This window comes from Mus caroli, chromosome 10, assembly GCF_900094665.2.
Source record: "Mus caroli chromosome 10, CAROLI_EIJ_v1.1, whole genome shotgun sequence".
Taxonomy (NCBI): Eukaryota; Metazoa; Chordata; class Mammalia; order Rodentia; family Muridae; genus Mus; species Mus caroli.
In genome coordinates this window covers 16,582,042-16,597,689 of record NC_034579.1, presented here as the reverse complement: position 1 = coordinate 16,597,689, position 15,648 = coordinate 16,582,042, and the positions used below count along the sequence as shown (strand labels likewise).

The window sequence follows — 15,648 nt, the reverse complement described above, 5'->3', positions numbered from 1 at the left end:
AGAATGGAAATCAACAATCTTAGAATACGGGTCAACTTGCTGCAGGCTTGCCCTGCGGACTTAACCAGGTCAAACCTTCTGCTATTCGGATCCCAACGGCAGAGAGTGCAGTCGGATTCTCTTTAATGTCCATCCTACTCCTAATATTTCCTGTCCATAGTTAGCAGAGTCTCCAAAAGAGTAATTCCTTTAGGTTGCTATCTGCATGTCTTTAAGTAAAAAAATGTATCCTCCAGTTTTCAACGATGCAACATATGATGTGTATCGTGCTTCTAGAACTGAGTGTGGTCTGCAGGCTTTCTCAATCCTTGCAAGTTACTCAACTACTCTGCCTCAGTTTCCTCTTTGGGCAAGTGATGAATAATACCCCTACAGAGATGAAGAAAGCTCAGGTCATCCACAAGTGTGGTGATGATGAGTCAGAAGGGCTTTTTCATGTCATAAGAATGTGCTGTTTGGGATTGGACAGTCAGTTGGATCTTTCCTGTGTGTCTAATGGGGAGGGGAGCCAAGATACCCTTGGGGGCTCTTAAACTACAAATGCCACAACTGGTGGCTGGGTGCTCCCTTCCTCTGGGGAAATCTGTTGGTGAGTAGAAAGAAGTGGGTCCTTGGAGAAGAAGTCATAGGAGTGTGTTTATGCCTTTTATGTCCCGGCCATCTCCGTGCAGCAGAATCCTGACATGCCATCGGCACTGAGTGATGGGACAGGCAGAAAGACAGACCAAAATCATCTCCCTTTTTCTCACGGAAATGGGCTGAGAATAAAAATTCCCCCTGGTTTTGTTTTAGATAACTTGTTGCAGAGAGGTTTGTCGTTTGTTTTCCATTAAGTTGCCAAATCAATCGTTGATAAAGAATACTATTAAAAAGTAATGCTGGGGGCGGGGGGAGTCTGGGAGGAAGAAAAGAAACGAATGCTCTTTACTAAACGATGAGTATCTGGGCACTGAGAAAGGAAAAGTGAGACAGTGGCCTGAGGTTGTGTGGCATCTGCAAGTGGGAAGCCAATGGAAGTGGGTCTTGGTCAGAAGAAATGAGGTAATGGGAAAGCCATTCATATGTCATGTAGCAGGGCAAGGGAGACCGAAGCCACCTAGGCAGTGGATGCAAGCAAGGCACCACAGCTGTGCTAACCCTTGCTTCGTGTAGCTGACTGAGATGATTAAAGTTCGTATTTCAAATGACTCCCCTTCATAAAACGTCCACACTCGTTGCTTGCCAGCCTGTCTGTGAGGGAAAGTCGCACATCATTCTTTACATGTCATGTGGACAGATGCCTGACCCTGAGCCTCTCACACCTTCCCACTGGTTCCTCCCTTGCCCCTTGCCATCTCCTAACTCACACCACATCTGCTTCACCTGGCCTGCAATGAGACTGGCAGTTTAAATGCCTCCTCTGGGATGCCTGTTTGCCTCATCTGTCCCCCACCCCCACCCCCATTTCTCAGGGAAAGAAAAGTCTCACAATTTTTGATGTGAGCACAAAACCCTCTCACCCATCAGCTCAGGGCCAGGATGGTGAACCTGGAGATGTGTGGCTTTGCCTTCTGAGTTGTCGCCTTCCTTCTGGCCCTCAGCCTGTCTTTGGCCACTGCCTGTGTCTTTTCTGCAAGCCACAAGTGCTCTTCAAAGTCATCATTCCCACCATTAGACCTAGGCAGTAATAGCCTGGCTTGTTTTCCATTGTATATGGGGTGGTGTGGGGGAGATGTGGGAGAAAGCACCAAAGTAAATCCAAATTACATGAATCCCCTTATATCACTTACCTCACAATCCTCAGTCAACAGAAACTTGACAACCTTATTAAGAAACTGTGCATCAAGTGGTGCCTGCCTCCAAATCTCGCCCTGTGCTTCGAATGTCTTTCTTTGGCTCACCCAACTGAAAATGTTCTATTCAAACTACAAAATCAAATTCAAGCATCCCTGCCCTCCATTCCCATCTTCCCAGAAAGCAACTGATAGGTCGCATGCAACATTTTTCCATGCTATTACTGAAAAAAGGGAAGCTCAATATTATAAATTCTGTGTATATTTTTTGACTGCCTGTGATAACAGATGATTAGACTTAAGTGTTTAAAAACCATAAAATTGCAGAAATTCTGAACAGCATCAGTAGTCACTTTATAGGACTCTAAAGACAAAAGCCACTGGCTCCTTCTCCCTTGTGAAGGGCACTAATATTTGTACTCATGTTTCTTTAGACAATACTAGAACTCTGTTCTTTATGGTGAAACAGCTGAGGTATTTTGTTAGGTAATAAAAGGATGAAAAAGGAAAGATGAGAGAATAAATAGAAATATCCATTCATGAGAAATTCAAGATGAGCTACAGTGAATTACAAGCCAGGGAAGGCAGAAGAGGGCAAGGAATGGCTAGGGAGGTGACAGGTCAGCATGCCCTGGGTGGCTGCTCTAGGCAGCAGGCTGGAGGGAACTTTCATACCATATGAGATGCATGGCTGTGTGGAGAGTGACCCTAAACTGGTCATTGCCCCAGGTGTGGCTCACTCTCAAAGGTGTTTCCAGAGTAGGACTAATAACTCAATAACCAAAGTCAGAATGCCTCGGCAGTTACTGGGTTCCATCTTGTAGTTTAAGAGAGAAACACTCTTAGGACTCTTGTCTGTTTTTCCTTTCTTGAAGCAAAAGATCATCTAATTAGCTAGTCCCTGTGTTTTAGAAATGAGGTGAATAGTTCAGAAAGATTCAACATTTGTCTCACGATTCCCCCAGAGTGGGATCTTAATAGTCCGAGTCACAAAACTTACATGAACAGAACACAGGCTAGGTGTTTAGATTCACACTTAAGGTGGGATGTGGTTTCTGTAGTTATCTGCTGTTGGAGCAAAACTCATGATTCAAAAAGAAAAAACAAAAGCTCAGTTAAAAAACTTGTTTTTATATTTAATTTAGGCTAAAAGTTTTTTACTGATATGTGTTATTTCTGTATCATAGTATGCGTATTTACCAAAAATAATATTTCCCTGTAAAGACAAGCTCACAGACTATTAGAGGGTAGCTAATTAACACAGGTGGTTATGACTGTTGACTTTAAGAATCCTCTGCATCTGAAACCGTACAAGCACTTCAGTTTCCAAAATGTTTGAATACAATTAAAATTAAAAAAAAAAAACCTCCATCAAACCAAAATATAATAGTATCATTTAAAATGTCAGGACTGTGTTTTCCCTACGTTTTTCTGCTTGGTTATGGAGGGAAGAGCTCTAGCTTTAGGTAGAAGCCTCCAGTGCTGAGAAGGTGTGGAGAACAGTCTTCTCCGGCCCTCAAAGCTTCCAGCAGCACTTGGAGAGCAGGCATCAAAAATGGGGGTAGGGGTGGGGATGGATGGAAGTGGGTAAAGAATTACTGGTTTCCCAAACACTAGGGGTGCAAACATTGTGACAGTTTTGATTCTCAGCAGCAGCAGATATAAGTTCAGATGCCTCCAGCAGAGCCTGTTCTTACTTGAATAGATAATTTGACTTTGAGATTCAACCACAGAACTCCAAATTCTATATATACTTTCCTTCCCTTTTGGTGTCTCCAACCTGGATTGTGTATTATGTTTTACTTATTTATTAAATCTCTTCTTATTTTAATGGGCATTGGTTGCAGAAAAATAAGAAAGCACAGGACTCGTTTGAAGGAAAGAACACAGCCCATTTCCTTTCTAGCTCTTGCCCGTCATGTACTTCCAAGAGAACACAAATATCAGAAACGTACCTGAGCAGCAAATGACAGACAGACAAGAAAATCTCCCAAAGGGTTCCAAGAAAATCCAGAACTCTACGATTTAAATTGACACTTAGCCTGGCATTTAAAAGTGTCTTAAGTAACAGGCATGACATAAATTATGTTGAAGAGTGAGCACTTTAATCATTATGATTCAGGGAACATTTATCAGATGCTTAGTGTATACCGGGGACTGTGCTAGACGACACTAGCTGAAAGAAGAATCAGGGGTTTAATGAGAGAAGACTGGTAGTGCATTTATGAACGTGGGCTCTGCCTGTAGCTTCAGTGTGAAAACAAGCACTTGCTAGTTTAAAGTTCTCCATCCACTCAAAATATTGACAGGAGAGCTGGTGAGAGAAAGCACACTTATAAAAATTCATATGTCCTTTCAAACGCTCATCGGGGCTTAATGATTTCGTTCAAAACAGAACAAATTGCTTTGAGGGAAGAATCAATTAGCCTCAACGGGGGGATATTCTAATATTAATTCATAACATTTTTTCTAAGGCTGCCGCCTGTGGACATTAGCCTATTACCCGACATTTGGTCTGTAGCTTTACTGAATGATGTCATTGACGATGTCATCCCTCCTCTAAATGGAACATAAGAGCAAATCCAAACCAAAAGACAAGCCAGGTATGCTAGATCTTACTGTGACTCTAACATTTCAAGGCTGACAGGAGAATCACCATGAGTTTGAGGCCATCCTGGACCACATGACAAGTCTCAGGCCAACTTGAGCTACAGAATGAGACCCTGCCTTACACAAAATAAATAAATAAATAAATAAATAAATAAATAAATAAATAGTCAATAAAAATGGAGGAGGAAAAAAGAAAAATTCTTTGAACCAGACATGTGCTTTCCATTAATTCCTTTTTCTGAATGACAGACATTCAAATGTAACACAGTTTTCTCCTGTTCCCTAATCACAGTTGGCTCCAAGCCCTTGAGGGAGGCTTAGAGAGACTGTAAGCATAGAATTGAGATTTAAAGCTGTTTACATCCTGCATGCACACTAATGGGCTATCTGAGACCCTGGGCATGTTAACCCCATGGTAGTTCAGTCTCTCTTCTATAAAAGGAAATGGTAATAATAGGAACCTTTGTATAAGGTTATTAAGAGGATTAAATAAGCTGATACTGCTAAATCAATCTAGAAAGACCTTAAACACTACTCCATCCTTGGTAAATGCTGACTATAGCATGTATGTACTGGAGTTCTCTCCATCCTTGGTAAATGCATACCATGTATACACTATATATATACATGTATACACTGTATACATAGCATGTATACACTGGAGTTCTTTCTTTCCTGGATGCCGTCTCACACCCTCCTTCCTCCACTCACTCAAGGGGCTCTGGCCTGGACCCCTGTTGCTCTCTTTGGAATCTTGCTGTTGTGTCCAACAACAGTACATTCCCCACATCTCTTCCTTCAACTCTGGGATTTAGATTACCAGTGTTAAAACCATAGTTTCCTCACCTCACCCTTCTTCAAAATCCTTCACTGATTTTTCCTTTGTCTGCAAAGAAAAATCTCGATCTTTCATCCTTCATAGGGCTCTTGATTCCCCGGGACAATCTCACTTTCCCAGGCTTGGTTGTCACTGATGGCCTCTGAGTTCTCCTCCTCCTCCTCCTCCTCCTCCTCCTCCTCCTCCTCCTCGAGAATCCCACCACCTCCTCTCAGCTCTCCATTCATTGTCACCAAGGCTTAAAATGAATTTCTTCCAGGTCCCCAGTTTCCCTATTCTTTAAGGCAATACCCATATTCCGGGTCCTTCACAAACCCTTTCTAAGATTACTGAACTATGGTTGGCCCTTTATATTTGTGGGGTTTTCACTTGGGGACTCAGTCAATTGTGGATTGAAAATAAAAATAACAAAATCACACATGTCCAGAACATATACAGACTTTTGCTTGTCATTTCTTAAATAGCTCTAGAGTAGCTATTTACACTTTGTTCCAGTATTGTGATTATATGAGAGATGGAAATGATTTGAAGAACACAGGAGGATATGCATAAGCCATGTGCCAACACTTAGCCATTTTACCCAGGGACTTGGACGTACATGGGTTTTGTTACCCACATGAAGTCCTAGGGCCAGAATGAATGACCCAAGATGGCCATGTGCCTTCCCAGACCCACACAGAACTTTGCTAATACGTATTTCACAGGCAAACACTTTATTTTGTTATAGTTGGTGTTTGTCTGCTTCCTCCCTCCCTGAGTCCCTGTTCTTTAAACGTCTAGAGAACATCCTATTTTCTTTGTATTCTCCCTAACATGTTTTTCTTGTCAGCCACTCAAATGCATTTTCATATGTGAGAAATATTATCAGAAGGAATAAAATCATTTGCAGGCTGTCATTAAGTGCACAAATGAGTACCTCTTCTCCAAGAACAGATAATTCGAGAAACAGGAATTGGCGTTCTTCCTTTTAGTGGAATCGTTTTTAGTCTTCTATTCTTACAGCAGATTGGGACTAGTCATTATAGCTCTTAAAGTAAAAGAATACACAGGAGTGAATTTCGAAATTCAAAACTAATGTACAATAGTACTTTGTTCTTCAATAGAAGTCGTAATTTACTGATAATTATAAACTTTAAGTACAAATGCATTTTAAGTTCTGGGCATGCTTTTATAATTCTTAATTAAGTACTATGTTTGGATCTCTTGTATGATATACATAAAATTTCCCAAGCTGCTTTGGTTTGGGCATTGGTTTTGTTGGTGGTGGTGGTTGTTATTTTTGTCGTGTTCTGTTTGTTTTTGTTTGGTAGTTTTTTTGCTTTGTTTTGTTTTTGTTTTACAAGTAACACTCAGCGCATTCTCCAGCATGGTTTCAAAGATGGACTGTGCAGTCTGCTGTTTACCTGGCCCCACCAATGAGCTTTTGCTGCTGCTGACGGATGTTCCTCCCATGCCCTCTGCCTCGAGACAGTCTCATTTCCTCTCCTTTTTGTCATGCTTGCTTTGAACAAGCCCCATTTAACTGCATGGGAGCACGGACTTTCACATCGAGCTAATCTCTAAAAGGACAGCCTTAGAAGTGAGGACACAGAAGCAGCTGAGAGTGTGTGCTCTGCCCTAGTGCTCTGTCTGCGTGGGCTGCAGTCCCTGGCATTGGTCATCGGTACACTTCACAGTAAGCAGATTTCATCTCACCGTAATGAAAACAGTAAACAGAGCTCACACACAGTACCTGGGACTTTATATGCCATAGTCTACAGATACAGGCAGCAGTGTTCCTTTTCTGTCAGTCTCTCTTGGCATTTCCATACATGCCTCTCTGGAACTGATATCTGTCTCAAAGATGCTAAGAAACTGCTCTAAGAGATAAGTTTTATATCCTTACACTTGCCCTAAATTTCTTCAAACTACAGATTTCCAAGCCCTCCCTTCCAAGTGTGTCTCAGCCAAAGTCTGTCCTGAATGTCTTGAGTGTTTTGCTACTTTAGCAGTGATACTTGGGTTCTGGGGGAGCTCTAGAGCCTGCAGATCCCATCTTATCACTAGTAGAAGGATAAAACTTAAAATCAGCTCATATGCAATTTGGCAAATGTTTGACAAAGATGAAGAGAGACTGAGTTGCTGATGGCCCTGAGTCAGAGGAACACAACTTAATACAGAAAAAAGAGAGAGAAATTGCTAGAACAGGGGATAAAGAATAAAGTTCAAGAGAGACTGAATGGCGGCTTCTTGAATGTAGTAACAGAAACTAAGATATAAGAGCCAAAATAAAACAAAATGAAGATGAGATTGTCCCTGAGTAATAAGTATAAATGTTTGGCTAAGGTAGTAACCAGAAAAGAAGTGAATAGCCTTGGGTACAGTAAGAGAATAGCTATTTCTCTTTTCAACCAATCATACAAGGCAGTCATCAAAGGCAAAGCACAGCTCCTCTTTCCTGTTTCCTTCCCTGAGTCTTTTGAGATGATGCCAAGTATCTCACAGAACCCCTATACATCAAAATAGGTACCTCTGAAAACCCATCTTTCTAATTAACAACAGGGTGTTCCGTCTCTTCGGGTTGTCTTGTGAATACTTGTCCATGACATAGGTCTGCATCTGAATGCTCCCAACACACACACACACACACACACAGGCATGCACACACACATGCACACACACTTTGGCAACCATCTCAAGGTTTTGCGGAACATTCAGCTGAATGCATATGAAACATGCAACAAGAGGCTTCTTAGTGATTTCTGTTCTTTCTTTTGGGGGGAGGTTAGTTGGGGGTTCTCTGTGAAGTCCTGGCTGTCCCAGAATTCAGATGAGGATGACCTTAAACTCACAGAGATCCACCTGCCTCTCCGTCCCAAGTGCTGGAATTAAAGGCGTTCACCACCACTTCCTGGTGAAACAAGATCTGTGTAAATCACGCCTTTCTGATTAGTTTCCATATGAAAAGTTGTGGTTTTCTATCTGCTACTGGGGCTGGAGAGATGGCTCAGCAGTTAAGAGCAGTGGCTGTTCTTCCAGGATTCCTGAATTCAATTCCCAGCAACTTCGTGGTGGCTCATAACCATCTCTAATTGGGGTCTGATGCCCTCTTCTGGTGTGTCTGAAGACAGCAACAGTATACTCATATACATAAAATAAATAAATAAATCTTCTATCTGCTACTAATTGGAATTGTGTCGCAATCATGGATTGTCTTGTACTCTGCCCAGGTTTCTTACATTTTCACTGTTTGAATGTGTTCATTGGAAATTTCTCTGCCCTCTTCCCTTCCATTTTTGACTCCTGGCCTCTAGGCAATTGGGAACTGCCAGAACTGTCGCAGGGACCCTTATGTTCTCCTAACTTTGGAACTGGAATCATAGTTGCCTCTTTCAAGATGGCAGACATGAGAGATGACCTGTTGCTCTTTCTCTTACTGGATGTTAGAACCCTGACTTCCTTTGAATGGTGATCCACCCACCCTTCTTCTCTTGGATCTATGTCTAGTTTCCTAAACACATATAAGCCAAACTGATGTACAACCAGGAAATGGTATGTTCTCCAGATATGTAAAGTAGGAAGCAAATTCTTTCTGCCCTCTTTAAAATAGGAAGTCCCAGTTTGTCTTGGTAACACAGGCCTGGCAAAATGTGAATGAAAATCATTGAATTAAAAAGAAAGAAAGAAAGGAAGAAAGAAAGAAAGAAAGAAAGAAAGAAAGAAAGAAAGAAAGAAAGAAAGAAAGAAAATTTTAAATATTTCAAATCCTCCAAAAATATACAATTATCCTCTGAGGCTAAAGAATGCAAAATAGTGTTTTACTATCATATGCAAGTATTTATTAGTATTTATTTAGTTTCTTATATTACCCAATGACCAAGAATCAATGATGTATTTCCAACTTAGGAGAAACTGAGGTCTAAATTTACTGGTTAGTTATTCAAGACATTCAGAAAAGAATCATAAAGTTTACTCTTATAAAGCAATTTGATTGAATTGAATTGGATTGAATTGGATTGGATTGGATCGGATCATTTGGGTGCAGAGCATACTGATGCAATCATGGGGACAGGAAGAAGAGAAGGCATTATGGATCATTAGAATATACAGACACACAGGCAGCTTGTGGTATAAAAGTAGAATGGGATATATTTTATAATACATAAAGCAATCATCTGCAGAAACAAGGTGAAGGGTTAGGAACATCCTTCATTTAAATTTTAGTGGTCATCATGTGTGAGATATTTTCTTTGGGTTCTTTGAAAATTAAAACTCATGAACAAAAGATATTAAAGTAGATGAGTAAATAGAGGATAAATAGAAACAGAGAACGTGGATAAAATGAATGTAATACATGATATACTAGAGTTACAGAAGTAAAACCTATGACAACTATCAACACACAGGGAGAGATTGATCCTGTCTGTACAGTGGGCAATAAGGATCAGAATGAAAGTAATTTTTTGAGATATTCCCTAAGGTAGGTTATATATCTGCAAATGAAGACGAGCTAGAAGAGGATGGGGGAAAAGTGTAGGAGGAAATGCAAGAGCCTCTGGGAAAGGCAGATTGCAGCGAGAGCTTCTATCAAGGGTGGAACGCAGGTGAGGTCAGAAAAACAAGAAGCTGCGATGTCAATGGTTTGACCTGCTCTTCTAAGGAGTGTAGCTTCCAGACAATGAGCAACAGTCACATCATTGAGTGGGATGTGATGAGACAAATCCTCCTGTTAGATCACTGTGACAACAGTGGCCTATGAAAAGGAAGGCTTGGGATGAAGAGATCCTGAGGAATTTATGACTGTTAAGTTTAACAGTCAGTGACCATGCTGGTATATGTTGAAAAGTTTGACATGGTAAATATTTTCCTTTTGTTCCTAATAACTTATACAAAGATAGAGACACAGAGACACAGAGACACAGAGAGAAATGAGAAATACTATACAAATAATTTTAGTATATGGTAAAATATACTATGGTATATACTTTAGTATATGGTAAAATATACTATGGTATATTTTACCATATTAGTATTTTACCATATTAGTATATGGTAAAATATCCGTCAGTTTGGGACGGATGGAGAAGTGTGTTCTGGGGTTGAGCAGATCACTCAGTCATCCATCCTGAATGCCTGAATTCTTGAGTCTTCTATGTAGAGCTGCCAGTATAGAATGCTAGTTTCCTCCTCCAGTTCAGGACGCTGTTTGACTTTATTCTTCAAAACCTAACCAGCCTTTGCTTCCTATTGATCCTGTCATATTTCTCCCTGTTTTGAGGTTGCCATTTTAAAAATAATTTTTAAAGAACAATTCCTCCAAGTGAAGGTGCTACAGAGTCGATGATAAAGTAGACACTAGAAACAGGCTTTGTGTCATTTATAATGACTTAGATAAAATATTACACCTGTGATCACATGTGTGTGCCAGGTACTCTATGAAAACTAGGCACTGGCTGACTGGCCACCTTCCAGGGTCACCTAGGAAGATGCTGTTTTATTCTGATTGCTATAAGTGTATCTTTACAATGGAAAAAAAATCTCCACAAAATGTTAGAAAGTTCTCTTTTAGGATGGAATTAATGCAAAGAAAAGTTCAAGAGATGGTTGGGGGTGCAACGCAATCAACTACCTTGTTACAAGATTTGGAGTGAAGGATAAAGGAAAACAGAAAGACTTTCAAGGGATCAGGTGACATGTAGGTGAGAATTCTTCATCCCTGTAGAGCTATTGAAAGTGGATAAGTAGAAAGTATAGAATTCTTTAAATTTTACAATGGACATGGGCCTTTAAAAACATCTATTTAAACTACTCCTTTTAAAATGAAGAAACTAAAAACCTACAGAAGTACATAATATACTCAGGGCCCCAAAGATGACAATTCACTGAACAGGGCTAACGTGAGGAAGGTCTCATCAGCTAGCCAGGCTATGGATACAACCACACTATCTATGTTGGTCAAGTTCCAAATTCTTCTCAAAGTGGCTGACAGTCCCTCTAAATGCAATCTAATCCATCCTTTTTCCTTTCAAGTCCTTAACGTCTGTGATTATATTATGTAAGTCTACCTACCTCTACATGAACCAAGAGCATTATATGTTTACAGATTGAGTATCAATCATATGAAAAACATACATCAGCATAGCACCACAGGAGGAAAAGGCCACACACAAAAAGTATTTTACAAAACTACATTCATTGTACGTGTAAAAGGCGTATACAAAAGGCAAAAAAAAAAAAAATCACATTTAGACTTAGGTCCCACCCCGAGAATGTTTCATTCTGTATAATGCCAAGTATTCCAAAAGCCAAGCCTGGGATACTTCTAGTCCCGAGCAATTCAGACAAGGAACACTCTAGTTCTTCATTTAAATGTGTGCATGTATTTGTTTAAAAAAAAAGAAAAGAAGAAAAAGAAAAGGAAGGAAGGAAGGAAGGAAGGAAGGAAGGAAGGAAGGGCAAAAAGAAATGTCTTTTTTTTTAAAAAATATTTTTATCAGGTATTTTCCTCATTTACATTTCCAATGCTATCCCAGAAATGTCTTTTTTTTTTAACTTTCAAACCAAATATATAGAGTGCTTTCTTAGCATGCCTATGGCCCCAGGTTTAAACCCTAGAACTTAAAAGAAATCAAACTTCGATTATCAAACGTCTGGGAAAGTCCCAACCCCTCCTTTTTCTTTCTTCCATCTAGACTGAGTGTGATATACTTACAGGGCAGGTATTCACTACATCAAGATGCCAGAAGAGAAAGAGATTGTGCTGGTAAAGGCGGTTATATGTAAGAGGAGGAGACAGAAGTGTACCCTTCTGATTCATTGACCATCATAAGTCATGGTCACCTTCCCATAATCACGCTGCTTCTTTTTACATCAAAGTTTCAGAAGGCTGGTCCAGTCTGAGCCAGTTTGTGATGGATGGAGAAGTGTGTTCTGGGGCTGAGCAGATCACTCAGTCATTAAACTACTTCCCTAGCAAGAGAGAAGTTCTGAGTTAAGTCCCCTAAACTCACACGAGAAAGCTGGGAGTTACGGAGCATACTAGTAAGGCGAGCTCTGGGGAGATAAAGAGGAAAGTGGGTTCCCAGGCCCATTGGCAGCCTGGAATATCCTGTTTGATGAGTTCTGCAACAATGAGAGACCCTGCTTCAGAAAATAAGAGAAGCACGGCACCTGGGCACCCAAGGTTGTCCTCTGGGCTCTGCAAAGTGCAAACATTCACACCCCCAGAATATGTGAGTATGCAGTGTTTGCCCATAACCCAGTGTGAATTAGCCTCTCTGTGTGTCCAATCCTTGGCAAACAGCACGGACTGTCCTCCGTGGCCTGTGCTCAGTACTTGAGTAAAGACTTAGCAACATTTAGACAAGATTCTTTTGAACTGGAAAAGCCCATCCCGACCACTTGCTTTCCTTTGTTTCTCTAAGTTACTTGTAGCCCCCAAAGACAAGAGCTCAGCCTTTGCAGGGGACACTTTTCTCCCTCCTTCTTCCGAACCCCTCCCTTTGTGCAGAAGTTTGCTTAGCCACCTGCATTGCAGTGTGGACAACCTGCCTGGCTAACCAAAACAACTAACAGAAATACTACTATCAAAGTGGCTTCTACCACTTCACGTACCATGGCTGGGTCACAAATGCTGTCAAAGATGAGCTAAGCCTACTCTAAGTCACGGTGAAACTTTTTTTAATATTTAAAAAGAAATGTCAGTGAGGGGTATGGGATGGTCAGGGCTTTCCAGTGTTGTTCTAAATTATTTTTACCCATTGCTCCCTGTACCCCTGGCTCTAGCCAAAGCAGAAACAGTGAAATGCCATAAAATAACCTACTCTCAAAGTATATTTGGCCTGACAGGAAACAGGAAATACCAGAAAAGATCACAAGGAAGGCTGTAATCATAAGATTCCTAGCCTAATTCTTTTGACGTCAGCAGTTTAGATAAGTCAGATAAGCAATCGCAAGCATCCGCGGCTCCAGAGTGCCAACCCAAATACGCCAAGTGCATCTTCAGCCCCTTTGAACTGGGGTGTTGTTTGACCTCTGCTCTCCTCTCTCCCCAAGAAGCAGATCCTGAAATTTTGAATTCTGGAGCTAGTGTCAACATTAAGATATTCAAAGACATTACACAGAGCTGCTAAATTGGCCCTGTGGCAAATTTGTCTTGCTTGGTGTATTAGAAACCTTGGATACAACTAACTGTTTATAAGAGGTAAGAAAAGCCTGGTTCATCTCAAAAGGAGTTTGCTTCCTAAAGTTCAGCTTTCCCAATCTTCAGAACAAATCTGTGGCTATGCAGTATGCCCCTGTTAAAATGCTAAAAAGATATATTACCAGACCCAAGCCATTTCATAACATCTTTATTATATTCACCTTTCTTTGGCCTCCTTAACTCCTTAGCACAACAAATTAGTGGGCTGATTAAATATAAATTAGACTGGCACTCTCCCCTCTGAGTTCTTTTAACTTCAGAACCAGAAATGTGGAAGTCAACCATTCTATAATCTGCAGAAGGGAGAAATCTCATGCATAGGTTACTCAAGTGGTAAGGTAAGAGTTTAAATCAAGAGTTAATAATGGGCTGGGAATGTTGCTTTATGGAAAAAACATTTTCCTAGTATATGTAACACTCTGCATTTAATATCTAACACTAAAAATAAAATAATACCCCATACAATTTTTAAACAAAAAGGGTTAAGAATAAGAACTTATTCGCTCTATATCTACCTACTTCTAAAAACAGTTCTAAGCTTATAAAAGCTTATGCAAAGTCATAAAGTCATTGTGTCATGGTGTAACAAAAGCCCTACATAAAGTAGAAGAGAAAGCAAACAATTATGAGAATGAATTAAGGAAAGCTGACATCTGAACTTCTTAGCGGGCAGGGCAAAAAAAGAGACAGAAAAGATGACAACATCCATTATCTTCAGGAAGAAAAACATTTTTCCTGGCTTTGAGTGTGTGGGACAATGTTTGATGAGGGATCTTTGTGTAGTAACAGAGGATGCCCTTCTAAAGAATATAAGCAGCTATTTAGGTGTGCCACTTGCAACTTGAGAAGAGTTTTATGAACCATCTCAGTGGAAGGTGGTTCCAAAGAGACTGCTCAGTGTGGATGCTGAGGGAAAGGTGGTCTCTCTTTGGGCTGCTGTGACCCAGGCAGGGATCAAGCCCATGCACAGGATTTGGAAGAGACCAAGACAAAAGGTTTGTAACCTTGTGCATCTGTCAGGTCAGAGCACTGTCCCTCAGAATGTCCAACTCAGGAAGTTCTGTGAATCCCATCCTGGCATGCATATCTGACATTATAATGTGGCAGACACTCACCTGTTAAGTATACAATGTTGCTAAATTGTTCTAAGCAATTCGCACATCAGTCTTGAGTCTTTGCCTTGAATTCTGTGGGACACTCCTTTTATTTTGCATACAAAGACAGAGTCCTTCAGTTCACTGATGTCCCTTCAGCACAGGTAGCGATACTAAAAACTGAATGGTGGCTTGAAAGTTCAGAGTTAACATAATACATCTAAATGCAAGTTTTGTTTTACTTGAACCCATTTCCCAACCTTTGCTTAATATTCTATTCAATTTACAAAAAAAAACTATTAAAAATTAATTAACCCAATGATTCCAAAAACTTATAATGTACATGTGTAGATTAAGAGACACATACTACACGGAAGGAAACACAGCAAGTTTGGAAACAACAGGATTTGTTCTTATGCACTACAAAAATGACTAGCCACTGAGTATTCAAATGCACAGGGAGCTATAGTCCAGACATCTTTAACTCCTTGACTGCCGAGTCAACTTCCATAGTAAGGTTACCAGTGTGGCACGGGTAACAGTTGGGGCTAGAGGAACTGGGTTAACCACAGGAAGAAAACAAGACTCTTGCCTTGGTTAAGCACAATCTGCCCAACAAGAGTCCTGTAAGGCTAAAACATACAAGAAAATCTGATGGGGCAAAAGAAAAGGAAAGGAAGACTGGACAAAACCGAAAGTGTCCAAGGAGCAGGAGGATGGAAAGGAGGAAGAGTCTCAACGGTGCCAGCAAAGCTTCTTACACGTTATGCATCCTAACGTCTTAAAGCTGCATCTCTCTAGCAGCTCCCCAAACTGAAAGTGAACCCTAGCTATCAACTGCTGGATTAAGTTTGCACTTTCCTGCAGCCTGCAGCTCAGATGTCCGCAGATACAAGCGTGCCACACACTCATAGCTATACTGTATACCCTGACAACTCTTAGTGGAGTTAATGTATTTTAAGGCCCATCCAGCCATGTTGGAGACCAGAGTGACTGAGGATTCCTGCTTTACAGGGGGCCCTCGGTCCTGAGCCCCTGCTCTCATGATGCAAGCTCATCTTTGACAGCATTTGTGACCCAGCCTTGCTCTCTTTTTTTTTTTTTTTTTTATATATATTTTTATTACATAATTTCCTCAATTACATTTCCAAT

General features: G+C 40.6%; 1 protein-coding gene across 2 annotated transcripts in view; it reads left to right on the top strand.

The window, feature by feature from the left end:
* Positions 1 to 15,648, top strand: part of Pde7b (phosphodiesterase 7B) — a 318,247-nt gene that overhangs the window by 169,720 nt on the left and 132,879 nt on the right. The window lies entirely within an intron of this gene.